Source organism: Neolamprologus multifasciatus, chromosome 11 (assembly GCF_963576455.1).
Source record: "Neolamprologus multifasciatus chromosome 11, fNeoMul1.2, whole genome shotgun sequence".
Taxonomy (NCBI): domain Eukaryota; kingdom Metazoa; phylum Chordata; class Actinopteri; order Cichliformes; family Cichlidae; genus Neolamprologus; species Neolamprologus multifasciatus.
Window position 1 is genome coordinate 32285085 of NC_140449.1, and position 22568 is coordinate 32307652.

Genomic DNA, 22568 nt, shown 5'->3' on the forward strand with positions numbered 1-22568 from the left:
GGTCTTTGATTTGATTTGACATCAAACCCACGCTAAATAATTATGCATATGTATAGAAAACAACATAAAAGCTGCCAATGAGCCATGATAAAAAGAAATGAACATACGCACACATTTGAATATAGAGATGACAGGATATTAGAGTTTAATTAGTTCTTTTTAATATATTTCTTATGTCATTCAGCATTACAAATTACTTCTTTAGATTATCATGCTGTGCGTGTGTGTGTGTGTGAATGCACGTGTTTGCGTTTTGTGGTCTCCATACAGGAAGCAATTTCCTTGTTGCATTGCTTTAGTTGATGGTTTGTTGCTAGCGGACATTCCAGGCTCTGGTTGCCTTGGTGACCCTCAGAGGTTATATTGGATCTGACGCTTGAAGTCGCTGAACGTCTCTGGACTGGTCACCATGTCCTGTGTGAACGCCTCATTTGATTTCCTGCTGTCGGTTGTTAAATTTGCTGTTAACAACTTGTTGTTTTTGGAATAATTTATTTATTTGATGATTTATTTTTAAAATCCCGACCTGCTGTAAAGTAAAAGGTAAATGTAGTGTGGTTAAAAAGTACAATATTTCCCCCCAAAATATTGCACGGACAAAAATTATTATAATAGTACTGTAGTTGATTGCACTTGTATCCACGTATACAACTGAAAATCTGATAAATGACTCAGTGAAAAGATCTAAAGTTTATAAATCAGGAGAAGTTTGGGTGGGAAAAGTTAAAAGAAAAATGTTACCAGATCTCTATACCAGTGTTTACCAACCACTGTGCTGCATAGGTGTGACGTGGAATATTATGTGGTTCCACCTAATTGGTACTCTAATGCTGTGTCCCAATTCAGGGTCTGCACGCTTGAAGTACGCATTTCAAGTGCAATTACGTCACCGCCACGCGACGACGGCTGTCCCAATTCGAAGTGTACTTCAAATGCATACTCCAAATGCGCCGTCGATTTCCCCAAATATCAAGCGTGGTCCGGTGCACGCTTCGTGGTCCCATATATCCCACAATTCATAGCGCGGCGGTGGGTGTGGATAATTTTGCCGCAAAATACGGCAGAAGGGAGCGGCCAAGAGTGAACTGTCAAAAGTAAGTACTGAACATGACGTCACTTAATTATGTGCGAATGTTTAATAACGAAGAACATTAAAACATTGCTGTTGGCCACATGACGGCAAAGTTGTGTGACATTAGTGATGTTTGTACTTACAGCGTTAACTTGGTTTTAAAGCATATATATATATATATATATATATATATATATATATATATATATATATATATATAAAAATCATAATAATCTGACAATAATATAATATTGGCCATATTATATTTACATTACCACAGTGAGATGATTTTAGTCTCATGAACAACATTAGCTAATTGTTATTTACTAACTAATCTGTTCAGTACAGAAATGAAGCCCAACAATCATGTTTTACAGTCCCGTGGCCTCAGCCTCAGATACTCAACTAATCAAAGTGATGTCATGACAAAACATTTTTCTCCTTCATTTCTGTCAAACAAAGCTGTATGTAACGTTTTTCGCGGTTAGTATCATGGTTGCTAGGCAACCTGAACAGCGCAACGAAGGGCTAGACCGTCCCATTTCACAAGCCTCTCACTTCCGCACTTCTCGTACTTATAGTACGCACCGTACGTAGTACGCGTAGTGCGCGTACTTCAAGCGTGCGGTCTCTTAATTGGGACATAGCCTAAGCGACCAGCGTGAGTAACGGGCAGAACAATTACATTCTCTTCCACTAGAGGGCAGTACAACTACCTGCTCTAATTAAATGGGTTGCTAACTGCCAGTAAAACAGAAGAAGACGAGGAGTTGACGTCACGCCGCAATGCATTGTGGGAGCGCGGCACCATTTTCGGGGTCTACGAATCAAAACAAACACACTGTGTTGGAACAATGATTACAAGATGCTTAAAAGCAGCTTAAAAGAGAATGGACTGTATAGAGACCGATTTCGTTCAGAGGCGAAGCGGCGGTACTTGCAGATAATAGCGTGCATTGGAAATGTGGACCCGTATGAAATACGGCCGTGGAGTAGAAACCCTGAAGACCAACCGCTACTGACATAGCCTGACATATTCTCGTACCTTGTCTGTGAAGTCAGCGCGTACAAGTCGTCATTCAAACAAAGGTAAGTCAGCTTGAGTACTGCGTGTGAAATGCGTTTGATTTCCCTGCAAACATTCACATAAGTGCAGCATAAATTCATTCATGAGGGGAAATTACAGTGAGAACATGTGGAGGCTGTTAGGTGGATAACATAGTGAGTTCAGTGCATTGATGTGACATTGTCCTGAAGGATTTAGTTATTCTTTATGGTTAAAGAAATTGCAATGATTTATTATAAATAATTCTAATTATACATCTTGCTTCCATATTTGTATCTTGTGTCACTAAAAATACATTTTAGTTTAGTTTTATACATTATACACAGTCATGCTGTGAAACGGCCTGTGCATGGCCTAATAGCAATCGATAAATATTTGAAAAGAGAAAGTAGTCTGACTTGAGTCCTGGAGAAAATTCCGACCCAGATGAAAACCCTAGCATGAGTAGAGGTCAGAAGAAAGCAAAAAAGGTATACTGGGGACAAACCAAGCCAAATGTGTTATGCTTGGTGTGCGGGGAAAAATTATCAATATGCTTTTAGTGACATTTTTGTTTGGTTTGTGCTGGTGTGATTTTTCTAATGTGAAATATGTGCAAAAAGGTTGGGAAACGCTGCTTTATACAGTAGCTTAATCCTGTGAACTCATGAAGCTGTAGTAACTCTGAAGGCCACTTGAGGCTCCGTCTAAAACTGAGTCAGTCCTCATAGACTTCCATGTTAAAGTCCCAGATTTTAGCGCACAAATACATATATCGACATTCTGGCATGAAGGATGGTTTTGGGACTTTTTTCCCCCTGTGAGTTAACAATTTTAATAGTAACAAATTACACTTATGCATTAAGAAGGACTTGGCTGTTTGACTCAGCTTGGCTTTACCTACACTAAGTCAAGTCGCTGTCCTGCACCTCCAACCTGAAATGGACACGCCAGTCCACCGTGTCCATTTTAAACAAAGCGTGAAGCGAACACACATGCAGAAGTTGCAGTAAGCTTCAGTAATAGCAGAGGGAGCTAATTTATTTCAAGCTAACCCATGCAACAGTGGTTAGCATGTGTCAATGTAATTTGATGAACACAACTTATGGCCTGAAAAGCAAGCCATAACTTCCTGTTGTAGTCTTTTCAAAGTAAAAGTCATGACACTCAGACCACTTAGAGGCTCGAGCGTCAGAGTTTCAGTCATAAAAAAATAAATAGATAAATAATGATTATACCCATACTTGCTGTGTGATTAATTATACTAGTCACACAGCATGCCAACGTGAATATAATTCTAGTATTATTCAGATGTTAACACTGTGTGGATGGAGTCTGTGACTGTACCATGCACATTATGAACAGTCTTTGCTAACCAGCCTGGCCAAAGCTGTTAATTTAGTATTTCACCTTCTCACCAAATATGTCAAAAAAGACAAATTTAACATTTCAAAATGATATCAATAATAATCCACAAATCAATAAGTGACAGCACTGTGGTTACATCCATCTACAGTCTACAAGGAAAACACTTCAACATAACACATCTGACTCTTCAGCTGTTGATTTGCATTGTGATTAATATAGACGCCAGATTTCCACATGAAAAATATCCTTAACAAACACTACATATCTACTTCTGCTGTGCTGATTTTCATCTCTTCTGAACAGCAAAGAAACACACTGCACAAGCACAACCTCAGTATGAAAACTGTCAGGACCCAAAGGCTGCAGATCCACACCTGCTCAGTTTTCTTTCTCGCACTATAATGGTGAGACACAGCAGTATGGACCTTGTGCTAAATACACTTTTAGATATATAAGTTAAATATTTTATATCCTCACATTGTTGCTTATTTAGTTAATGGTGATGTTTATCCATTAGGCCGTCTAGGCTTATTTTTAACTGCCGTATTTAATACTAATGAGTGAATGACTAAAAGTTACTGTAACTCATTAACTACAGTATTTGATCCTCCAACGAGGCCTTTGGTACAACTCGATGCATTTTGTTTGAGAAAAATTAAACATTTGTCAATTAGAAAAGCAACAATGTTCACTGAGTAAAGCGACTGAACTGAAGCCGCTAATTTACTATTTATAAGTTGCACTCATGAGTTTATCAAACTCACTTGGCAGATAAACAACAATGTGACCACACTATCATCCATAACCAGCTATTACTTCCCATCAGCTGAAGTTCTAGTCCTCAAAGAGATAATTAAAGGTTCTCTTTTCACTGTAATTGTCAGTTCACTTAATTGTGTTTTGATATATTGGAGAATGTATAGCTTATTCCCACCCCCAAATCCATCATGCATACATTAGGTTGTTTGTCTGTAGGATTTTTCATAGCCGATGCCCTTTGGGATTTGACCCCTCTTTATGTTGACTGGCAGGTATGTTGCGAGGCAGGAGGAGTGGGAGGTTCGCCCCTGCATGGCCCCAAGAAAGAAAGGTGTGTGTTTCCATGTATGTGTGTGAGTGTGCATGCAAGACTGCTTCATCTTTTACAGAAAGTGTGTGCAGCTGAAACAGGAAGTGCTCAGTTACAAGCAGTTTTAGGGTTGTTTTTTTTAAAATTGAGTAAAAGTAGTTCAGTATAGAACGCTGAAAGAACGTGACGTGGTTGGACCTTACAAATCCATTTATCCAGAGGGAAATCTGAGTAGAGCTTCCCTCTCTGGCAAATGGCAGTTGACGTTGTGTTAGGCATCTGATCATGATGTTTTCTGGCAGGCTGCCATTGGAGGTTTTCTAGGCAACCGGGAAAGCCACAATGGATACACTGAATTTATTTGTATCCAATATCTAAGTAAGAAAGTAAGTCAAGTTTATTTCTTTCACAGACAAGCACTGACAAAGCAAAATAGAGTAAAATAAGTAAAAAAAAATATATATATAATTAAATTAAAGTGGCATTAATAGTCATATGAAATCAAGTAAAACAGAAAAAATGGTTAAAAAACAAAAGCTACAGTACAAACGTTATGTAAAGAGACATAGGTTTTACCATAATTCTTATGCCCCATACACCGCACATTTACAGGATGCTTTTATTAACATTTGACCAATAACTGCTGGTCTCATTAGGGATGTACTGTTAGTAACATAGTAACATTTAGGACTGTTTTTGGGGCTGGAGCCTATCCCTCATGAAAACATCTACAAAATAAAAGTTTAAATACAACAAAGCTGAAATAAAGATCACAATAGGGGAAAACAATTGATGATACTTTTGTGAATAAACCAAAGCTACAAATTGTTTCAACAAAACCAAGGCAGACACTGATAATGGATAATAATTAATAATTTTTTGGATTATCTAAATAGATGTCCGAAACACTCGTCACATGAAAATATTGATTAGCAGCCATTAAATATATGATCAGATACGTTTGCATGTATTTTTTGTGAGTTTACAGTGGTTTAGATTGTCTGAAAAGCTATGTCACCTTTATTTTTTAAACATTAATTCAGATTTTGCTTCCTACAACCCCATAAATAGAAGATGATAAAGATGATAAACCTAGATTATTTGCAACAACCATCTGGACAGATTGGAGCTTTTACTATGTACACCTCCTCATTCAAAACTTCCACACCACCTGTAAAAATATCACCTACTACTTCATAATTGTATGGCAATCCATCATGTTCTAAAGTATATGTATATGAATACGAATCAGCCTTATCACATAGTTCACAAAAGAACGTAAAAAAGCGCAACGCCAGCCTCGTTCGGTACAATAGGCCTTAATGCTGCGTTTGAGTGAGACTGTCGCCACATGCAGCCCAGAGAAAGCAGGCAAGACAGAGTAAACAGTTTGTTCCTGCAAACAGCTCGATGCCAATCAGCAATTAATGAGGCGATGCTGGAACCACCGGCTGAGAGAAGTTAAACTGAGCTGAATTAAGGAGCAATATCATCCCTCATGCAGGTGCTCGCCGAACGAATAACTGCTTTAATTACTGTTATTCAATCATTTGCTTTTTTTCCCTGCTGCATCCAAACACGACTCTGGTATTATCCCTTTTTCTTGTCAATTTAAAGACGCCTATCACAGACATCCTACCTACATGTTTCTCTCGTGGCACTAAAGCATATTTGACCCTTGCAGAAAACAGAAGAAGAAGCTGCTTCCAGTCTTGAAGTGCGTATTGTAAAAGAAAGAAAAGCTCAATAGCAAGGTGCAGTTTGCAGAGTCCCTCTGTTTGAATAGGTCCTTATCTCGGTTTACATACTCGGGGTGGAGAGGTTTGTGGGTGCGTTTGATGGGAAACATCTGCGTGTGATATGGGGGATCTTCAGGGATGGGGGAGGAAAAAGTGGGCGTCTTTGCACCTGCTTTGGTACACTGCTCCACAATGCCTGTTATTTCTGCTAGAGGTGTCTCATGTTGTTTTTGCCATCACATACTGTCAAGATGAAGATACAGATGTGTTCATTTTAATTATATGGATACAGAGTCAAAGTCAGATATGAAATATGGGACTGAGTCTGACTTTCAGGCCATGCACCAAGGCATTTAAAAACAAGATTTCTATTTTTTTATCTTTAAAAAACTGAACCACCAACCCTATATTTCCACTTTTTTAAAAATAAATAAATGTATTAACATAGGGAATATTAATGCAGAGTCAGCTGATGGTCACTAAGATATGAATGTCCAACAATTTGTACCAGGTAGATGTTCATTAACGGGAAACACCTGGAAACGTTCACTGAAGACAAAGACAAAGTCATCACGATTGACTGAAGTCTGCAGTATAAGATGATGTTAAAGTTGGAGCACGATCTGATATCGTCGTGTTGGTGTTGTTCCCAGATCAACATAGTAAATGTTGTTCCAGGATCAACATTGCAAGTGACCAATCAGAATGTTGTGACGTCATACTTTTGCGACTTCGGGAAAAAACGCCGTAAAACAAAACACTGTACTTAAGCTGCAAGAAACTGCCTCTGTCCGCCGATCAACGGACCCTAACCCTAACCCTTTAATAAACGCTAAGCAGAACTGATATTGTCCTTGCAACATTGGAGTTTCATAAATGCATGAATGGCTTGGCGCGCCAAAGAATAACGTCACAACAATGTGATTGGTCACTTGCAATGTTGATCCAGGAACAACACCAACACGACGATATCAGATCATCCAAAGTTGCATTATACCTTTGCTATGATAAGGGATGTGGTCAGAAATAATGAATTGTATGCATCTGTCCATGCCATTCTCAAGATTATCAGGAAATATCTGGAGGAAACAAATGTTCACTTGGTCTCCAGGACAAAGTGACTACAAATACTGAGTTCAAATGAACCTGTGACCTCCTGAACTTCATTTAGTTTACAAATTAAAAGATTTTAGTGAAATCACAACTAAATCCATATGCTAATAATAAAAAAACCAAACACATGTACACACACGGGATAAAATTATATGGTCACATTTGTGACCATATAATTTTATATATATATTGTAATATATCTATATCACTAAAGCACTTCTGGATGGATGCAAACTGCATTTCGTTGGCCTGTACCTGTGCATGTGCAATGACAATAAAGTTGAATTCTATTCTATTCTATATGGTCACATTTGTACTGTGACCATATAATGTTACCCCAAAACACATTTCTAGACCTATTTTCTGCTTTAATTCAGAAATGGAAGGAGAGATTGTCACCCATTTAAAGGCTCAATTTGGAAAGTTCAATAAAATAAACATGCCATTGAAGTTAGAAAGCTTTGAACTTCCAGATTCACAAGAACTCCATGTTTCTTGTGTTTTAGTCTGAAGCACAAACTGCAATTTGAATGACTGACAAGGCAGTAAATTGGTTAAATTAAAAATGTAAGCTGAAAAAAGTTGCCGGTAGTAAAGTAGCCACATTAAAAAGCTCTGGTAAACCAAATGCACACTACCTGATCAGCACCAAATGAAGTCAGTGCTAATTGTGCTGCTGTGTGCGCAATACTTTTGCCATAACAGCTTTACAAGATGATGTCAGTGGGGTGTTTATAGCCTGTTCCACTGCTCCCAGCTGGCCAAAAACTATTAATACTGCTTTTAAGGAAATGAATAAGGTGACGGCAAAGTCTGCCCCCACAAGCTGTGTGGCACCTTTGTCACGCATGGCGGTGCTTTTGCTACCAACTAAGGAAATAAAGAAAAATAAGCATAATTTTAAACTTTTAAGATCGGCTCATAATGTGTTCGCTGCTTAAATGGTGAAGTCACTTTCAGGCCCACTTTTTTTCTACGCCTTCGCAAGAACGGTTCTCCAATTGTTCAGATGTCCTGATATACAACTTCCCGTCAACCATTGTATTTGCTGCTCGTGCATGATTTAAAAAAGGTTTTTAAACTCAAGTTTTCTCTAAAGTTGACCTTTCTAATGTGAAGACAGAAATAATACGGCTCGTATTCTCTGGGGAGAGCCGGGGAGGGACGAGGGAGCCGGCGCACAATAGCTCTGTAGGATTTGAGGGGATTGACACAAAACAAACGAGGTGATTTCCCTCAGAGTCAGAGGAGGGATCTATCTCCGTAGAGCTGCATGCTGACAAGTGCTGGTCCCCGGGGACGACAAATAGAGATGTTACCGCTCCAGAGGGAAACAGGCGGCTTCCCTGCTTTCATGTTGCTGAACATAAGGCAGAGAACAGGAAAGGAAGGAGGAATCTGCAGATGCTAAAGAGCTTTTATATGATAAATATGACGCGAGCGTCACTTAACAGACAGCAGAGTCATGTTTTGTTAGTCTCATACGCTACACATTTGCTGTGTGTAAATAGTATTAACATATTTGTATCGTAGTTGGATAAGGTTTTGTTTTTAACTAACTTTCCTTACAGATATTTTTTTTTTGTTAGCAGAGGAGGAATCCTTGGTTGTATCACATTCCCAAAAAATGTTATTGTTATTGATAGAAAAGTAAAATCTTTGTTACACTTGCAAATTTCAGGTGTATTTCCTTTAAAACAGCGATCCCCAACCCCCGGCCTCGGACCAGTACCGGTCCATGAGTCGTTTGGTACCGGGCCGCGAGAGTAGAGGCTCAGGTGTGAAATGTATAGTTTTCAGCGTTATTTTGTTGTCGTTTTTATCGTTAACTCGGTTTTCCTGGGTCTTTTCACGTGTGTTATGAATAAATCTTCCTTTTTTTTCGGTACCAGTACTAGTTTTATTTTGTTGTATTTATCCGCGACACCTTAAAGGCCGGTCCGTGAAAATATTGTCGGGCATAAACCGGTCTGTGGGGCAAAAAAAGTTGGGGACCGCTGCTTTAAAAAATTCAGGTTATTAATTTTACAAAAAAAAATTGTGATTTTTCCTTCAAATGGCAGAAAGAGCGAATTATTTTTAAGATTACTGACTTTAATCCCAAGAAATCCAGACACTGTAGCATGCTCGCTCGTGTTCGTCACACCTCAGAAGGAAGGAAACCATACATCTACTTATCTTTGGCCACAGCCAGTGATAACCGTCTCCTCGTTGGACATTTATAAAGTCACACAATCTTTTATTGAGATAAATCGTTAAAGCTTTAGCTAGATAAAGATGTGATTGCAGCTCCACTTTGTGCTGACAAGAGTTATATTCTTAGGTGAAATCTTGCCAAGAGTGCCTTTGAGCATCCATCAATTCAACAACATTTGAATGACACCATTTTGATCCAGTCCCGAGCTGGCATCGGAGCGCTATCTCAGTGACGTGATGTATCTTATTAAGATCCCCGGGGGTTTTTCCTTTTGGCCTCCTGCCTGACAACGTAACGTCCCAGGTGGGCCAGCGGGACATGCCAGCTTCCTGACCTTGGCATCTCAGGAGCTGTGGGTAAACAAAGCCCTCTGACTCCTTCATCCCCCAGGAGAGCCTCTCTCTGTCTGTCTGTCTCTCTCCTGCTCTACCATGAAACAAATGATTTTCTGTAGCTGATGACTGAGGAACACACGCCCGCCGTACGCGTTCTTATGTGATCCGCAGACAATCAGACAATACCTTCCTCTCGCTGTTGTCGGTGCATCTTGTTCACTCTTGGCAACGTTTATCCTCAGACATTTTTGCTTTTGTTGGGTTTTTTTTCTATTGTTTATGGTCGATTTTGCAAAAGGATGTTTATTCTCTTCCTTAATGAAAATTGAAAAAACTATTTATTCGCTTTGTTTGGTAACTTTTTCTGATGATGAGTTGTTTGGTGAAAAATAATTTCAAATGTACAATAAAGAATTACAGTCTTTGAATTTTCCTCACATCATAAATGTTGTTTTTTTTCCAGAAGATGTCATCTTTTGTTTAATGCTTGGCTGCATGGTTTGATGGCCGGCACTTTCAAAGTCTAGTCTGTTCGGCAACAATAGGGAATCTCAAACTTTTATCAAATGCAGAGGTGGTTTCAGTAGAAATTAAAAGTTTGCCAAGAAGAAAATGTCACTCATATGGAGGAAAAAAACATTAGCAAAGGTTTTGTCTACAAATAGATATCCAATTTAATAAAGAATCTACTGTACATAAAAAAATCCTGTGTACAGCTTGTTTTGGGTGGCTCAATAATACATGTACTGCCAGTCTAAGAATCCCAGTTCCCCTGAAAATATAATGCACAAACTGTCCAGTGATGTAGCAAATCTATCAAACCAACTTTTGACATTTTTGCAGCTAGACATCATGTTCTTAAGCTGTCCCCTGCTTTAACCCTTTAAGACCTACCATAGAACCAAGTCTGCCAGAGCTTATATTATATTTTTACATGTTGTAGAGCCATTTTTGGGAGCATTTCAAGTTGCTATACATCAATACAACCATTATAGCCCAAATTTTAATAATATGTCTGCATTAAGTGCATAGAATTACATAAATGGCAAAAAAGTGCAATAAACTACAAAAAAATTTAAAATTGTTTTTGTTTTTTTAACATATATTTCTAGTTAGAGAAATTTAAGAGGCTTATCCCTCAAAACTGTAAATACAAAAAAGTTGCACAAACTAGTTTCCCACCACAGGAAATTTATTTTGAGTGTCTTCATAGTTTTATTTTTGAAATACACCAATTTTTATATACTGCAGGAAAAATGAAAATAAATATTATAATGCAAATTTGCAAAAAAGCAGCATATGCATCAAAATAAACTATTTCCAGCAGTGCAATATGAGTCCTAAGCATCCCAGAAACGACACAGAAAGTCATAAAGTCAAAGATAACTTTTAAAAACACCAGTATAGGCTCATGAGGCCTTGATGGTAAAACAAAAAAAAACTACATTTCTGGGAAATGGCGTCACTTCCGGTTTCGGGCAGGTCATGGCGGACATGCGAAAGTTCGTGCTGATGGACGTGGAAAGTGTTATGAACAGCTGATCGGATCGGCAAAGCTGTTTCTGGAATATTATGTTTTTGTTGCTGCAAGTGGTTTTTATGCAGCTTTTGCAAAGCTATATGTGGAAGAAAACCGTGACCTAGGACAAGCTGATGGCATAAGATGTAAGTACAACTCCTCAGGTTTCATATGCAAAAAAAATTATTGCGCTAGCTTATATGGTTGCAGAGCTACTGGGATTTAAAAGTAGTTACGCAAAACAGAGCGTGCCCGCTCCGATCGGTTTTAAAGGGTTAAATAGTTCATGCAGTGGAAAAAATATTAAAAAGGGATGAAGGAACAGAGCCGTCAGTGCTGTACAGAGCTCAGCGATGGCACGAGAAAAGTAACTAATATCCATTTCTGACAGTCAATCCTATTCAAAGCTCAGAAGCGAAAGAGCTCAGACTTTCAAGTAATTTAAGAGAGATAAAACTAAGGGGCTGCTGCTCAAATAGTGAGCGTGAGACACTCTGTGGGTTCACTGTCAGTAAACCCAGCTGATTTTACCAGCATATTAATATGTGCTAGAGTTCAACTCCACAAAAACAGTTTCAGGATTCTTTGCCAGGAAGCAGTTGCGGTTTTGTCTGTTGGTGAAAGTGCAGATTAAAGCTTTTGTTCTCGAGCTTTTAGCTCAGTGGCCCAGGGACCCTTTTTCCATCCACTTTTTAATCAGAGTTCATAATGTAACAGTGTGTGAGCTACCCGGATTTTGTGAGTTTTCTCCAATTTAAAGTGTATTCAATTCAAAAAGTAGAAACAAATGACACCGTTTTTTATGTTATGAAAGAGAAGCACATTGAGACTAAACACACTAGGAGTATTAGTGCCTAATATTATAGAACACAGTAGATTGGGAGCTGTATACATTACAGTATGTGTATAAAAACACCTGCAGTCAGTGTGCAGCTGGATGACGGTCAAACAGCTCATAGGGTAGCTGGTAGTTTTGTAGTGTAGGACATTCCGGAATTCTCAATTCTGTCTGTAATGGAGTAAGATGGAGCATCACTGCTCCTTAATTCAGTGAATCACATTACAAAGAGTAATCAAACTGTTATAACATGTAAGTTAAATATGTTCAGGTGAAAAGAGCATCTTTGAGGGATGAATATACACATTACTTCAAAGCTGTTAGTAAAAAAGAAGAAGAATCTGTTTGAATTTGTACTGTTTATGCTGACAATGGTAATACTGACAATTATATGAAAGCAGCACTTCAGGCAACGTTGTAAAATAAGGCAAATGTAATGTAAAATAAGTAGTAACAATTTACTTTTTTAAAGGAGTAAATTGGTAAAGTAATACTGCAATTGTTAGAGTGAATTGTTAAATGTTTGTCATTTTTATGGTTACCATTTGTACATTGTTTTAATTCTGTGAAAGGAATTCTTTCTGTCCTCCCCTCCCCAGATTCTCGAGGTTCTAGGTGGGGGGCTGTAGTCTTTTATCATCCTTGTGCTTTTGATGTAAGCTTCCTGCGTTTACGACCCTTTGGTCAGCAGGAGGTCTGACACACACACACACACACACATTCTTACAGATGTTCACACATATACATACAATGCTTTGTCTTAGAACCATGTGGGCGTGGCTTTGTTCTCACGTGTTTTGTGTGAACTGTCTCTCAATAAAGGCAGGAGGAGGTCAGATCTGGAGGTCATTTTTCGTGGTGGACACAGACGAGGCCTCCCTTGCGCAAATAATAGATCGATCGACTGTCTTGTTTTCTTCATGATGAATAAGTCTCTAGAATTAGCGGGGCTTGTGGAAACACAGACCCAACAGTAATGAATAAGGTGTAGCACAGTTTTCTTCTTGCATTTTTGTTGTTGTTATTGATGAGATTTGAGTTGTCGAAATTTCTGCATCAGCTGAAAGAAACACGTTTTATTTCTATTGCTGAAAAAAGAACTCATCAGTTTGTGGAGGGATTACACTGAAATTTTGTTTACAGATTCAGATTCATGTTTGATAAAAGGATGAATTTGAATTGCTTTGGTGATACCCTTTTACCCTCGCACCATTATCATGTTCAATATTACAAAAGGGAGAATTTAAAAGAAAAACAATCTAAAAGTTTAGAATTAACCGTATTTTTTTTTAAAAAATGGACTGGGCGACCATGATGCCACCCATTGTTTTTTTTTTGTTTTTCGACTACGATTTGGAAGTAGTAAGTCATCAGGTAACGTGTTGCATCCATACACTGTATTGTTAGATGGCAAAGACACAGATGATTGCTAATTAGTGTTAAGCAGCATAAAAACACTAAAACTGGAGGCACAGGCTTTTTGTGTTATCTGTTAGAACAATTATTAAATGCACAGCACAGCAAGCCATATGTTTTTGTCAGACTATTGCAATACAAAATTCTCTAACAGGTTCCAATAAAGAGAGTTCAGGGACCCAGGATAGTGACTCACATCAGCTGAAGTGAAGCTTAACTGTGACATCATCTATCGTCACATCCTTAATCGTGCATAAATTTAATTAATGGACATTTATGAGTGTATGTTTTTTGGAAAATGTTCAAAGTCTTCAGTCACATAGATACATGTAAACAGTCAGTACAGTGATATTATTGGCAGCAAACATATATATATATATATATATATATATATATATATATATATATATATATATATATATATATATATATATAAAAATATTCTTCATTTGCATCATTTAATTCAACCCAGAACTGAAGACTGCAATGAGAGTGTAATAAATGTAATGTAATCAATCTATTTACATTCTTCCCCCTGCGTTTTACTCAACTGTTGAAAATCTGGATAAACAGATCCCAAAGAACGGGAACTCTTAAGCAGGAACTGAACCATATTGCGGCATCTGGAATTCACGATTGCATTTTTTTTACTGTCCATATGTGGCAGACTAATGGCTCCATAGGAAGAGGAATCGCTGTTACTTGAGCATCAGCGATGAACAGAGTAATGGGTCCATAGGAGGACAGGAATGAGTCAGGACCTTGGCATGCTGGAGACCCAGCAGTCTTCCTCATTCTCCAGTGCAGTGTTGCACAAGCCTGCTGAGAGTACAGTGCCATTACTGCTCCCACAAACATGAGGAGACAGGGGCTCCTCATTTAGCCAAACGATCACTTAGCTCCAAAGCTGCACTGAGATGCTGAAGCCCGGGGAGAGCAGGAAGTGTTTGAGGAGTTATTCAAACATTTACAAAGCCAATAACTCCACTAAATCTACCAGGATGTTTCGTATTTACATCGGATTCTCAGAACCCCTCCCCCACAAAAACAATAACATGGCATCGGGAAAAAAAATAGCCACAAATAACATAATGGCATCCTCTTTGAATCTCAGCTGGTGTCAGGTTTAGGCATTAACCACAGTGAGTTTTAGATGGAATTTTATTAAACGTAATTCTGCTGATGATGAAGAAAGCTTTCTTATGGCGTCATGGAGGAAACTGCAGTGATTATAAAGTGAAAAATGCCTATTAAAGGTGTGAACCCATGGAGCATCTCTCAATTTTTTGAGTACTTGTTTTGATTATTAACAACCACCTCTTTTACTGTTGTGTTACTGCTCTCTCATCAACAACCAGTACCCATAAAAAGCAATTATTACTTCATAACAAAAACCTCTTTTGCTGCTGCCATTACTCCTCTTTCATCAATAACGAATGCACCTAAAAGAAAGCAATTAAGAGCCAATTACACAGATTAGATATAAAGGTAAAGATTTTATTTACTTTATTTGGTTCTTCTGCTGTTTATCATAAGAGTGTCCGCTCTATTTCTTTATAGTAAACGTAAACATTAATCCTGCAAGATGCATTTTGTGATATCTTAAGTGACCCACTGTGAAGGTCTGGGGTAGTCGGGGTGGTGCTGCAGCTTAGCCTTCTGTATCGTTGTTGTGATGCCATAAACAAAAAGTTTGCATTTTTTATAAGGCATGTAACGTGCTAATTGGGGCAGAAATAAATCAGATGCATGTCTTTAAATTCAACTTTGTGCTTAAGTTCAGTGGCGTTATTAGCAGTGAAATACTTTTTCTTTCTTAATCAAAATTTAGCTGCAAATGTTAAAAAAAAGTCCTGTACTTTAAGCTGATGGTCGTTTTACTAAAGTGTAGTAACTTCACTTCAGTCATGCTTATTTAAAGCACAAAAACAAAAGTATAATTCACTTACTGAAAGATATTTAAAACAATAAAAGCACTAATGAATTACAGAAATCAAAATCTAAACACTTAAAAAAAGTAAAAAAAACATATTTAGTCAGGATGATGCAGCAGCAGTGTGACAGTATTAAAGATGACTGGAAGAGTGAGGACAAGTTCATGAATAATGTGTGCAAAAGTCCTGTTATGCGACTAAAGTGCACTGCTAGAGAGCAGAAATGTGACAGTGGCTAAAACAGTCTCATTTTTGTTCAAGTGGAAACATTTAAACAAAAACAGCTAAAAAAAAAAAAAAAAGAAAAGAAAAACAACCTTCCTTTAATTTTTATTAAAGGAAAGAAAACCTCCCAAGCAACAGCACAATAAATAAAATCATATATCACCGAAATATTTCCCCAGTTGACAAATACACAAAAGTGAATTTTCATCATGGCAAAAATATTATAATGGTATCAACAGAGGAACCTGTTGAAAGATAAAAACAAACATACATACACTGTTCTGAGGATTAAAAAAACATTTTAATTATGCTTTTCTGTATTCCATAGCAGATCATTTAATTACTGACTTTCCTCCATGTTCAATGTTCTTTTCATCCAAGGCCACAAATATTATACATGACATTAAATTATTAAAGATGTCATCTGATACGATAATATAAAAAAACATCCACTAACATTTTTGCTAAGCACAATGAACGGCTGCTTGTTTGTTCATTGAACTCAACCTGCTGAGAAATGTCACCCATCTCATGCAGCTCGAAGGAGCTTTTTAATGCTCCTACACACAGTAGGTGCACAGTGTGGGCCCCCGTTCAGATCTATTATTTATGCAAATAATCCAGACTATTTTGAGTGATGACTCAAAAAGGTCAGGAAACTGAGGAACTATAAGACTTTGCCCAGCACTGACTGAACTTGGGTTCATATGTACACGTTTTTAATTCTTTGTTTCTTTTCTCTTTGATTTCTTTTCTGCGGCACCTTAAATGTGGCATCTGTTGTCCAAGATTTCCCAAAGGGGGTAGTTGCTCTAAAGAAAGTCACTATTAATACTACACTGTATTTCTAAAATTAACCACTCAGCAAGGCAACGGGAGACGTACAGCACTGAAAACTATTAAACAGAAATTGCACGCGTGCTAGCATGCTTTACTAATACAAGCTAATGGATTTATTATGGAATTACAAAGGCACTTTACCTGAATTTACAAACAATAACTAGACTTTAGAAGCTTAATCAAACCAAAACAGGAACTATTATATGATTTTTATAAGAAAAAGCTGGTTGTGGTGTTTGCAGGTGACTGCTGTCAGGAGGTTCATGCCTTCATACCTGAAATCAAGATGATGGAAACTATAAGTTTGCTCATAGTGCTGTCGTGACCCTAACACACAGAAAGCCATTTTTCTACCTTCCAAATCCATAAAATAATTAAAAAATGAAGCCAAATCTGATGTTTCATTTCATGTATCAAAACATCATGAAAATATTTCATCTATGAAATTTAAATTTGGGCTACAGCTTTATAGAGCCCCATGCATTCTAAATAATTTTGCCCTTTTGGGCCCCTTATAAAAATGAAATTCGAAATTCTCTAGTTAGTAGTTCAAGTTAGGCCAGAGTTAGCCTGCTTACCTTGGCCTAGCTAAGTCCAAAGTTAACACAATCCTCCTACCAGCTCCTAAAGCTCACTTATTAACACGTCGTATCGTATTTGTTGACTTTGTACAGTAACCTTAGAGTAAAGTGCTTTACAGGTGCTTCTGTTATAGCCAGAATAGTTTTCTAGTTTTATGAGCTAAGCTGACAGGTTGCATAATTCTTCTAACAACTGCCTTTAAAACTAGTGAACTAAAAAGTAAATACATGAGCTTATAGAATCAGAAAAATGCACAAAAAGAGCTAAACATGTTGCTTTGTTTTGGGAGTTGATGCAGAAACACTATCACAGCTCATATATATCACAGAGAAGACGTTGGAAAAGCCAAAGAGACACCAGCATCCCATAAAGAACACACCACAAGAACTCGGTGTTTAATCAGTGTATGTGCAGCATGGCGGGGTAGTGGCACAGCTGCAGAGGAGGTATATTGGATCTTAAGCAGTATGTCCGACCACCGCACAAAGAAACAGTTACAGACTGTTGGGTAGTTCGAGCAGTTGGATAAGATCACAGCAGTGGAAGAGAGAAAAACGGCGAGTTCTGCAGCCTTTTCACAATTATAACGACGCTCTGCCTCCCAACATGGCGGCTGCGAGGCTGTGAGAAGCTGAATAAAAAAACATCTATTAGGGTAGTAATTGCTGCACGATTAGCAGACGTGCTGTTTGGCATGGGTTTAGCTTTTTCTGCAGAGTTTGGAAGAAACACACCTACTGGTGCCTCCTGATACAATAGAGCTGCCTGGGTGGCCATACATCCTGCATGTCTTACTCCCTTTTCCCCTCACTTTTTCTCTCTCTCTACCCACCCCCGTGGGTCTCTCCCTCTATCAATCCTTCCCCCTCCTCTGCCTGTCTGGACTGGGACCAGCTGGCTTCATTAGAGGCCTCCTCGATTCCACATTGCCTGGTTTTGTCTGTTGCACATTTCTCGACTGTTTTATCTTAAGCGCTGTCCATCCCCGGACCCTCATACATATTTTCTTGGCATTTCTGCAGCCACACAACTGGCTTCTAATGAAACAATCCATGTGTCCATTGTACAGCTTTTCTTTTTTTAATTAATCTTTGTGTCTGCCACCTCTTTTTTTACTTTTGGATCCTCATTGTTTGCAATCACTGGGAGTGGATGAATTTTAATGGTTTGAGAGAGGCACTGTTGGATTTTTAGGCAGCAGTTTGAAAGAATATCACAAGTCAAACTATTTTTAACTTTATGTCCTTCATCGTATAAAGACTTGGGCTCGCATTAATTTTTTAAATCATTGAGAGTATGGAGAAAAAAAAATGATTAAAAATTGTTTACGATCACCTGACGTTGTCAAATTTATTCTAAAGCCACGTAGTCTTTGTAAAGCCTCCATAACCAAGAAGTTAAACAGTATTTTCTGCTCTTTCTGTTTGATTGAGCTCTCTGTTGTTGACAGACATTCCTCCTTGATAGATGCACCAGTGACTTACTCACCCTGCTTTTTCCAGTTTGTCATTATTTGGTTTGGAGGGATAACAGGACTGGTGACTAGACCGCAGATGGTTGTGTTGATTGTTTCTTGATAGGGTAAGGTTGATAGGCAGATGGCACCGGGAAAACTGATGTCTTCAATGGGCAGAGAGCAGCACGGGCTAAAAAGTCTTCACTGTATAAGCCTATCGTATAATTTCACAGCATTTTGTGTGAAACTCTGGCTGACAAAGTAAACACCAAAGAGGTTATGAGAAGTTAGATGCACTTGTGCCCTCAGGACAGACAGCCTAAACAAAGACTTCCTCTCCTTCTACTGCTGCTCTGCTCTTTTGATATCATTATTATCTAAACTGTTGGTCCAAATATACCCTGTTTCCATCAATACTCTGATGGTACTGGTGCCAAACTGGTTCCTTGCATATCTGTTACCAACAAAGACTAAAAAACTAACTATGGCATCTTAGGAGTATAGGGCCACCTCAGAATAGTTGTACACGTAGTCCATTACAGCACAATTACAGAAATTACCCTAGATTTCACGCTAGGAAACATTTAGGCTTTACCGAGTGTTGGGGAGTAACGTAAGACATGTACCCGCGTTACGTATTTAAAATACAAAATATGAGTAACTGTATTCCGTTACAGTTACCGTTTAAAAAGGTGGTATTCAGAATACAGTTACTTTGTTGAAATAAATGGTAAATGGCCTGTATTTGTATAGCGCTTTACTAGTCCCTAAGGATCCCAAAGCGCTTTACAGAACCAGTCATCCACACATTCACACACTGGTGATGGCAGCTACATTATAGCCACAGCCACCCTGGGGCGCACTGACAGAGGCGAGGCTGCCAGACACTGGCGCCATCGGGCCCTCTGACCACCAACGGGTAGGCAACGGGTGAAGTGTCTTGCCCAAGGACACAACGACCGAGACTGTCCAAGCCGGGGCTCGAACCGGCAACCTTCCGATTACAAGGCGAACTCCCAACTCTTGAACCACGATCGCCATATAAATGGATTGCACAACGGTCTTTTCCTGAAATTACCCTAGATTTCACGCTAGGAAACATTTAAGCACAACTGTCAAAATGTAAGCTGGTTCTCAAAGGATACCAACAAGTTGCTCAACACTGGAGCGTAAAGGAAATTTACAAATTTGCAAATTCTGGATGCCACCAGAGTCAAAGGTAGAAGGGGCAACAAGACACAAGGTTGGCTTTGTGTAATTAAATATTTAAAGCAGATTTAGATCAGTTTTAAAGCTGTTATAATTAATATTTAGTAATAGTATTCAGAAGTTTCCATACAATGATTCCTTCGACCTGTTGAAGTTTCTAGGGTAGAATGATTGTACAGCATAAATCTTTCATGACTTTAAAAAGCAAGAATTGGCTGCACAACTTTTAATATATTTTGGATATTCTCTAATGCACACTGGATTAAAATTATACATATAGGTTCAGCTACATGTATATACGCTCACTAATGTTTGGTTAAATATTGATGACTGATGTTTTTTACTTAGTTAGGAAACTTTTTGAGCATAATTCACAAATTTTCAATCGGGCTGAGGTCACGGCTTTAGGAAGGCCATTCCCGAAGCTTAATGTTAGCCTGCTGTATCCATTTCAAAATGTGTGTTTGGGATCATTGGTTTGTTGGAACACCCAATTGTGTCCAAGTTTCAACTGTCTAAAAATCTGGGTTTGTGAGAGTGGAAGCACTGGCCAGGTGTAACCTGAACTAGAAAAGGAGCGGGGGATTAGCATGCAGTGCTGACTAATGAACCACTTTTTCACCTGACTTTGCAGTTTCCTTTAGTTTGGAAGAATTTTCAGTTCAGTTTTTAATATTCCTGCTGACCCTCAACTTTGGTCCACAGCTAGTGAATAGCTGACGAAAGAACCAGAATCCTTTCTCTGTGTTTAATGGAAACAAAGCTCAAGGCAAATTAATGCTTACAGGCTCATAATGTTATTTGAAAGGCACTGACATGTCAGGGCTGTAGTTTCTGCACTTAAGTATAGAAAAGAAATCAGTTACTGCAGTGTGTTGTACATTATTTTTAATTCTCCATAACCATACATTTATACAAAGCTTCTTTTTTGTTTGCTTTACACTTTAAGCACTTTATCTGCCTCACATCCATAGCCAATTTAGAATCACCAATTACATTAACATGCATGTCTTTGGACTGTGGGAGGAAGCCAGAGTATCCGGAGGAAACCCACGCAGACACTGAGCAAACATCCAAACTCCACACAGAGTTGCCGCAGCCAAACCAGGAGAATCAAACCTTCTCTAGTGACAAAATCACTGGCCCCACCATGAAGCCAAAGAAAGAACATTATGATGTTTAGTGTTTTAATCTAGAAACATGAAGTAAACATGTTTTTCTTCTCTTTTTTCTTCTCCTGTAAAATAACACCTGTTTCTATCTGCTATCAGATGCTGTTACGGGACATTTGCTGAAGCGACTGAAGAGGTTTTTTTCATACCTGAAACCAGTTAAATGCATCAAATCAAATGTTTTGACAAGACCCAAATCAATGCATTGAAAACCCATGTTTAGGTTTGGATATGGATGAAGGAGTGAGCGCTTTCACTGTCACTGCTTGTTCTTAAATTAGAAGATATTTGTTGCTTTCATAATACTGTGAAACTTGACGAGTGTCCTGCTGGTGGTTGGTAGCTGATAGGAAACAACAAACAGCCAGACAGAAATGTAGGGGGACGATGGCATGTTTTACAGCCCATGTGTCAAATCAACTGGAAACATATAATTATTTTGTTTTATGCTCGGGTAATAATTAGCCAAAGATAATGTGTGCCATGTTATTAAAAATCTCAGTATCCTTCAGGGTTTGTTCTTTTTGAAGTTCAAACAAACATAAGAGACGTTTACGTTTAATTTATCGTCTAAGACCTCGTTGAACAATGGACAAACTCTTTCTGCCTGGTTTTTATTTGTGTTGCTTCTTGCATCTGGCTGCCTGCTGGAAAGATTTAATATGATGCTTTATTTATGGTGTGTCATTATTTATTTATTTGATTATTTTGTAAATTATTTATCTATTGAATTATTAATTCTTCTTCATGACTTTTCCTTACATTATTCATGACTTAATTTGAGATTATTGCATCAAGATGCCGCATTGTTGCAGTGTTGGGTCGCCTTTTCACATCAAGTCAGACAAGGATATTAAATCTCCCTTTCAGGCTATTTTTTTGTTTGAGGTGAAAGAAGAAGAGAAATGATCCTGAAAGCTCACTATTAACATACAAACTGTAGTCACACCGTAAAGAGGAGGAATGGTTGGTCTCACGATGAACACTGAATTACCTTTTGATTGATCATCTGGAGGCATGAGCTGTAGTAGAAACACTCATTTACTGTGTAATTGATAATGGAATTGCCAAAAAAGATGATATGTGTGGAAGATGCACATTTTACTGTGTGTTTGCTGCAGTGGAGTTGGATCATTCATCCAAATCTGGTGGTGAATTCGTAAGAAAATCCAACAACTATATTGGGATAGCAGTGGGTTTTTTTACAAAGTGCTTCACAGTTTTGAAACAAAACATTAAAGACGTCTACCGGCATACAAACAATAAATAATCCAATTTTGATGTTGACGGTATAAAACAACATATAATTTGTCACTCAATTATAATTATAATCAAAGTGCTATGAAAGGATCATATCAAAGGACTCAAGGTCCCAAGGAATGGTGAGAGAGCCATAACTGGAATTCCAGGAACCAACTGGACATAAAGAACAGATGTGT

The 22568-nt window shown here is 38.2% G+C and overlaps 1 long non-coding RNA gene across 1 annotated transcript; it reads left to right on the plus strand.

Moving 5' to 3' along the window:
• The first annotated feature begins 1412 nt into the window (after positions 1–1412).
• LOC146509036 (uncharacterized) lies at positions 1413–13583 on the plus strand. Its single transcript, XR_014876912.1, has 2 exons — positions 1413–12782; positions 13261–13583. It is a non-coding gene; the product is annotated as an uncharacterized LOC146509036 (long non-coding RNA).
• The last annotated feature ends 8985 nt before the right edge of the window (positions 13584–22568 follow it).